The sequence below is a fragment of the Panthera pardus genome, unplaced genomic scaffold (genome assembly GCF_024362965.1).
Source record: "Panthera pardus isolate Hobbes unplaced genomic scaffold, ASM2436296v1 HiC_scaffold_24, whole genome shotgun sequence".
Lineage (NCBI taxonomy): Eukaryota > Metazoa > Chordata > Mammalia > Carnivora > Felidae > Panthera > Panthera pardus.
Genome location: NW_026526810.1, coordinates 71848876 through 71856190, shown reverse-complemented (window position 1 = coordinate 71856190; position 7315 = coordinate 71848876).

The following is a 7315-nucleotide window of genomic DNA, read 5'->3' as shown; positions in this document are numbered from 1 at the left end:
GAAATACTTTCTGTTGATCTAGGTTCAAGCTTACTAATTCCTTCCCCTGTCATTTCCATTTTGTTCTTGAATCCATCCAGTGAATTCCTGGTTTTTGCTTTTGTATTTTTCAGTTCTAAAGTTTATCTTTGGTTCTATTTTTATGTGTTCTATTACTCTGCTGAGACTTTTTATCTTTCTATTCATTTCAAAAGTATTTGGCATTACTTCTTGGAGTACAGTTAAACTCACTACTTTAAAATTTTTCCTGATAATTTCCACACCTATGCCATCTGTTGAGAGTTTCTTGTTTCTCTATATGTTGAAATTTTGGATTTTTATCATGACATTTTAAATATTATGTGGGTTTTTGGTCTTGTTTAAATGTGGAGAATTTGGGGGGGCGTGGGTGGCTTAGTCGGTTAAGCGTCTGACTTTGGCTCAGGTCATGATCTCATGGTTAGTGAGTTTGAGCCCTGTGTCAGGCTTTGTGCTGGTAGTTCGGAGCTTGGAGCCTGCTTCAGATTCTGTGTCTCCCTCTCTCTCTGCCCCTAACCCACTCACGCCCTGTCTCTGTCTCTCTCAAAAATAAATAAGCATTATTTTTTTTTTAATGTTGCGGAGAATTTTGATTACATTATTTGCTTCTTGATTTTAATAGTAATTGATCTTCTTAGATTCAAGCTATAGATTCTTACTTGCCTTCTGTGGGCTGTAGTCCAAAATCAGTAAACTTTTTAAAACTTGTGCTGTGCTATTTGGACCTGTCTTTTGTGTGCAACACCCAATGACAGTCTAGGATCTGGGAAGTGGGCTACTTCACAATTTAGTTTCCAAAGTCATCAATAAACTGACTCGAGATAGATTTAAGTGTGCATAAATTGTGACTGAGCCCAAGAGTTCATATACAGCTTTTTGCAATTATTTTCCTGAGCTCCCTCCTCTTTGTGATCTTCCTGACACCTTCTGTCTCACAGGAGCCCCGTTTTTAAATGGTTCTCTGGCTAGGAAGTCAGGGCTTTGGCTTTCCCCGCTCTGTACCATAATTACCATGGCTGTGTCTGTCTCCAAGGCCAAGCAGCAAGAGGATATATGGAGAAAAAGACAATGGGGTGCTTCCTTACACTCTCGGGACCAGAGTTCTTCTGGTCTGAGAAGCCTGCTTCATTTGAGTGTTAAGTGCCTGCCAGGCTGTCATTACCATTGCTATCACTGCTGTTTTAGGGTTACCTGGGGTGAAAGGCAATAGAAAAAAGCAAGGAAATTTTGCAGGGGGCTTTCCTGCTCATTAACTAAGAAACCGAGAGCTTCTCTTGGAGCTATTTCCATTCACATTTAATGCACAGTCCCAAGTTTCAGGCTGCCTTTGAGTTCATTACCAAGAGATACCAGAAAAGAAAAAAAACGGGAAACTCTTTGCTGATTTGGTGGTACTTCATGTTCTGGTTTCCTTTCCCAATCTGCCTGCTACCATTTACTTTTCAGAGTCCTCTGATAGCTGCTCTATGTTATTTCCAGGGGGTTTAGTTTCTTTCAAGGGAAGAAACAAGGTAGAATGCGTTTACTCCATTTTGATTGGAACCAGAAACCAAGGTTTTGATTTCTTGAAACCTAGTTATCAAACCAATCTTGAAAGTATGCTTTAGTGTAAAGCCTAAAACAAATGTCCAAACAATAATAGTATGTAAGATTTAAGTAGCAAGGTGCAAACCTTAAGCATTTCATTTAACTCTGCCATAACTCATAAAGGTTATATGACAGGCGTTTTATATTTTTTTAACTTTACACATATGGGACAGATGTACAAAGAAATTAAGTAACTCACCCAAGGCCACACAGCTAATCATTGATGGGGTCAGGATTTGAATCTACATGGTCTGGCTCCAGAGACCAAGTTTTAATCATACACAGGTGCTTAATTCTCTATTTCTGCTTTCTCGTTTTGTTATATTTTAGCATATTGTGTATTTGTGGGAGAACTGCTAACACTACAAACATAGCTTATTTTACCCCAAGTTTAGTAGGAAGAAAAGATTAGCTGGCAAATAGGTGATATGACCACTTCTCAGAAGATCTGAGAAAATATTTTGGGAATCAAAACAATTTTAAAGTCCTATTGATCCTTTAAAAATATGTGTGTATCAGCTGGATTTTTCACACATTTCTCTTTTTTCCCCTCATAGCTTTAAGCCCTAATGTTAAGTAGAAGGGCATATGGAGGATAGGAGGTTTCTGTAAGAATCAATCCCTGCTGTTAAAAAAAAATGTTTTTAATTAAAACAATCAATATTTTTCACTTATCTGTAAAATTAAAACTCAGCCAAGGCACTAATGTAGTCCTATAAAAAGCGAAATCTGTGGATTAGGGCTGGTCTTGGGCCACCACAAGATGAGTACAGAAATTGTAAGTGTTTAGGCATTTTTATGGCAATTTTATAGTCTCAGTGTTGTTGAATATAATAACTCAAAGTGGACTTATATTTTTTGTCCTTGTTTTTATTTGTATAGTAATTCATTTATTTTTAAAAAATATATTACTTTATTTTGAGAGAGAGAGCACACGCACAGGAAGAACAGAGAAAAAGACAGAGAAAACCCCAAACAGGCTCTGCACTGTCCGTGTGTAGCCCAATGCAGGGCTCGAGCCCATGAACCGTGAGATCATGACCTGAGCCAAGATTAAAGAATCATACCCTTAACAGACTGAGCCACCCAGGTGCCCCTAAAGTAATGCATGTCTACTATATTTTCCAAAAGTAAAATTATGCCTTGGATTAGAAATTAAAACAAACAAACAAACAAAAAAACCTGATTATTTACCACAGCCAGTTTGAGAAGTGCTGCACTGCCTTCTAATTTTAGAAGGAACAATGGGCAAAATTAGAGCACAGGGTCCCTGACATGATTTTCTTTCTTCAGAAATTCTTAGCGTTTCTAAAAAGTATACCCGGGATTTTAAGTAAGGTTGTGTTTGTTTGTAAGAGACAAAGTCCTGGAGAAAGATCCCCAGAACTGATGTTGAATCTGTCTGGAAGCTGGTGTTTATACTTATTTCTTTTCCTTTGATTTTTAGGCTTGGGGAGTGAGCCCCCACAGTTCTGTAATGAAGTGCCCAAAAGCTGCTGCAGCAGGTGAAGATCTCTGAAGCCAGGTAAGGTCCTGGCCTGGTGGGCTTTCTCAGGGGACTGGAGGTCCTTGAAGAGCAGTGTCCTGGCCCTTGCAAGATAAAAGGCAGTGAAGACAAAAGAGAAGGGAGTGGAAGCAAATACATCCCATCACAGATTGGCTATTTTCCTTTTCACTCGACTCAGTGACAAACGGCTCCTAACTCTTTTAACCGGCTCAACCAACACTCTACTGATTAACATTTTTTTCACCCACATGCTACGTAAACATCGTTGTCTGGTTAAACACAACAACCTACCAACTTCTCTGGAGGTTTTTTTAAGTATCTAGAATTAGATCTTAATGTAAGAATGTATTACAACAAGCACTAAATGTGTTCTTAGAGAAAAGAACTGTCTACAGGTTGGAAATTGTGTTCCTTGTGATAAAGTTTTACATTTAATCAGAAAAACCTATCTAAATTTGTTCAAGACTTTTTCTTTTCTGTTTTGCCTTTTTTTCTAATCGATCCAAATCTCAGTATTGTGAAAACAAAAGTATTTACAGAATTGGAAAATGTCTCAGTTTGTTCTAACAAAAATACTAAGAATTAGTCAAAAACTACAGAAAAGAAAGCTAAGTCATTATTTACATATATCATGTTCTATGAACTGGTTCATCAGTGTTGGCTTATAGCATTTTGATATCAGTTGCCTAAATATATTTAAGTCTTACCATCTAGTTGAGCCACTCTATCCTGTAGAAATTAATAAATGTACTTTGTGAGGTTGGAAACCTAGTGTTTTGTCCAGGATTTCCTGGAAATTCTTGGGGCAGTCTGATATTTCTCCCAGTGTGATATCTCTTCCTGCTAAAAAAATAATTTTAATCTCCCTGTGTTTTTTTCTAGTCTGTATTTGCCCACATGTGAAACATAGCCTCTAATTTCCCCCCAAATTATCGCTCCCACGAGGCATCTGTATTTTGTAAATGTTTCCTGAAGATTGGGTTCATAATTGTTCCTACTTTACAGAGGTATTAAGAGCATAAAGTGAACATATGAAAGTAAACTGCCTAATATACAGTAAACATCTAATAAATGCTGGCTGTTATTATTTGTTTAGGGATAATGGTATGGGGTTACAGCATAGCAGACAGAATGAAATGAAATGTTAGACATTCCTGACCTCTTTGAAATTTCTTTAGTCTGTTCAATCTTGGGCATTTCTCATTGGTCAAACTTGCTTCTACGACCTGCTTATTACTCTTTCAGTCTAGCTGTCCATATCTCAATTCCCCAATCACCTTTTTTTTTAAAAAAAGTTTATTTATTTTGAGAGTGGAGAGAGAGAGCTCACACATGCACTCCTAAGCGGGGGAGGGGCAATGGGAAAGGGAGAGAGAGAGAATCCCAAGCAATCTCCACAAGATAAGTGCAGAGCCCGACATGGGGCTTAAACCCACAAACTGTTGAGATCATGACCTGAGCCAAAACCAAAATCAAGAGTCAAATGCTTCATCAATTGAGCCAGACAGGCACCCTTTCTGTTACTTTTCTTAGGCATAAGAGCTCAGCTCACTTGCTCTCTCTCTCTCTTACCCTCCCCTGTCTCATGACATCCCTGTCCTATGATGTGGTGGAGAGGAGAGTGGATTGGGATCAGACATGGAACCAGGAATCTTTTGATGGACGCTTTTATCTTCCAAGCTCAAGTGACCTATCAAGGAAGAATTAATTGTTCCACTACCCTAACAGCTAGAGTCAGGTAGGGCAATCAGTTGTGAGACTAAAAGTTAAAGTGGCCCCCAAATTATAATTTGATTTTTCCCAAAATGATTGCCAGAAATGAAATCGTCATTGAAGCAAGGAGAGTTAAACTGTGTGGAAAATTACTCTTAGAAAACTCATATCAAATATCGTTTCTTCCATATTCAGGAATGCCTGGCTGGCCCAGTCAGTAGAGCATGTGACTCTTGATCTCAGGGTTTTGAGTTCAAACCCCTTGGGCATGGCACCTACTTAAAAAAAAGTTTCATCCACATTTAATCTTCTAATAAGCTATAAGCAGCAAATCTAAACAAGAAATAAAGACTTGAATTTACTTGTTTAATTGATTCAGGTAATATTATATTGAAAATTTAATATTCTTTCCAAAGAAAGAAAGTCTGATACTAAAAGACCTCTAAGGAAAAATAATGAACAAACTTTCATATATTTAATGAAACTAATTCTTCTATTTAATGAATTTTTAGAGATTGTTCAAGTATTAGTTTCCTAGGGCTGCATTAACAAAAAACTTGTGGGCTTAAAACAACAGAAATGTATTCTATCATAGTGTGGGAGACCAGGCATCCAAAATCAAGATGTTGGCAAGGCTGTGCTCCCTCTGAAGTTCTGGAGGGGAATACCTTTCTTCTTCCAGCTCTGGTGGCAGAGCTGGTGGCAGGCATTCCTTGGCTTGTGGCTGCATAATTTCAATCTCTGCCTCACTTTTCACATGAACTTCTACTATGTGTGGATCTTCTGTGTGTTTCTTTTAAGGAAATGTGTCATTGAATTTAGTGCCTACCCTAATCCAGGATGGTGTCACCTTGAGACCTTTAATTTAATTATATCTGCAAAGACCATTTTTCCAAATAAGGCCGCATTCATCAATTTGAGAAGTTAGGATATAGACACATATTTTGAAATAGAACTTAAAAAATTAAAGTATAATTGTCATTAAGTGTTATATAGGTTTCAGGTGTAGACTATAATGATTCAATAATTCTATACAGTACTCAATGCTCATCACAAAAAGTGTACTTTTAATCCCCTTTGTATATTTTACCCTTCCTCCCACCTACCTCCCCTTGGCAATCGCTAATTTGTTCTCTGTATTTAAGAGTATGGTTTTTTTTGTTTGCTTGTCTCATTTTCCTTTTTTGTTCATTTGTTTGTTTTGTTTCTGAAATTCCACACATTAGTGAAATCATATGGGGTTTGTTTTTCTCTGACTGACTTGTTTCACTTAGCCTTATACCCTCTAGCTCCATCCATGTTTTTGCAGATGTGAAGATCTAATTATTTTATGGCTGAGTAATATCCCATGGTAGGTATATACCACATCTTCCTTATCCATTCTTCTATGGATGGACACTTGGGTTACTTTGATATTTTCACAATTATAAATGATTGGTTGGAATGCAATTTGGTGCAGCTGTGGAAAACAGTATGGCCATTCCTTAAAAATTAAAAAAATAGAATTACCACATGATCCAGTAATTCCACTACTGGGTATTTACCCAAAGAAAATGGAAATACTAATTCAAAAAGATTTATGCACCCCCTATGTTTATTACAGTCTTATTTACAAATAGACATATTTTTTTTCAGACCACAACTTAACCTACTGCAACTCAGAAATTGGATAATGAACTGAGTTGAGGGGAAAAAAAACCCAAACACTTTTCTAGAAAAATTTCACTTGGGTAGAATTAGAGGAAGCATGAAATGGTAAAAAATACCTGAAAATAATATATTTTACTATATGTAATAATTTTAGCAAAGCTAACAATCTGTTAAATAAATTATCAGTGAAATGAGAATGTGCTCTGCAAATTTGAAAGCAACTTCTTTCTTCCCTTTAAGAGTATTCTTTATATTATTATGTATGATTGCAGATATGGTTAGCAGATACTTTCAGCACAGGTAAAATCAATTTTATCTGAGCCGTTTTGTATGATTAAAAATTAAGTTAATTTGAATTTATAAAATATAACTCACAAATTTTTTAAGTTGAATGAGGAATTCCATAGGTGAAGGATTAAAACTTACCTGAACTGACTTGGAGACTTGCCTATTTTAATACATATTCCTATGGGTTAATATTACTCCATATTCTGGAAGAAGTCCCATTTTGATGAGCTTAATAGGAGGTAAGAGGATATTAAAGTCTTAAATCTTAACCTACAATATCACAGGTATATTGTATTATCAGTAATTTCTAACCAGTTGGCTAAGCAAACTAAAATTATCTATTTTTGTATATCAGAAGATAATTAACACAAGAAAGATGAGGGCCTTCATACCCACTTGTCTAAGTTTGGTTTTGATCTAAAGAATTTTCAGCTACCCTCAGAGTAAATCAGTAGACTATCCTAATGTGCTTTTAATTATGTTCATTAATATTCATTTGGGAAAGTGTATCATAGTTTCTATTTCAAGAACAAAAGCTGGAATATTAAACCT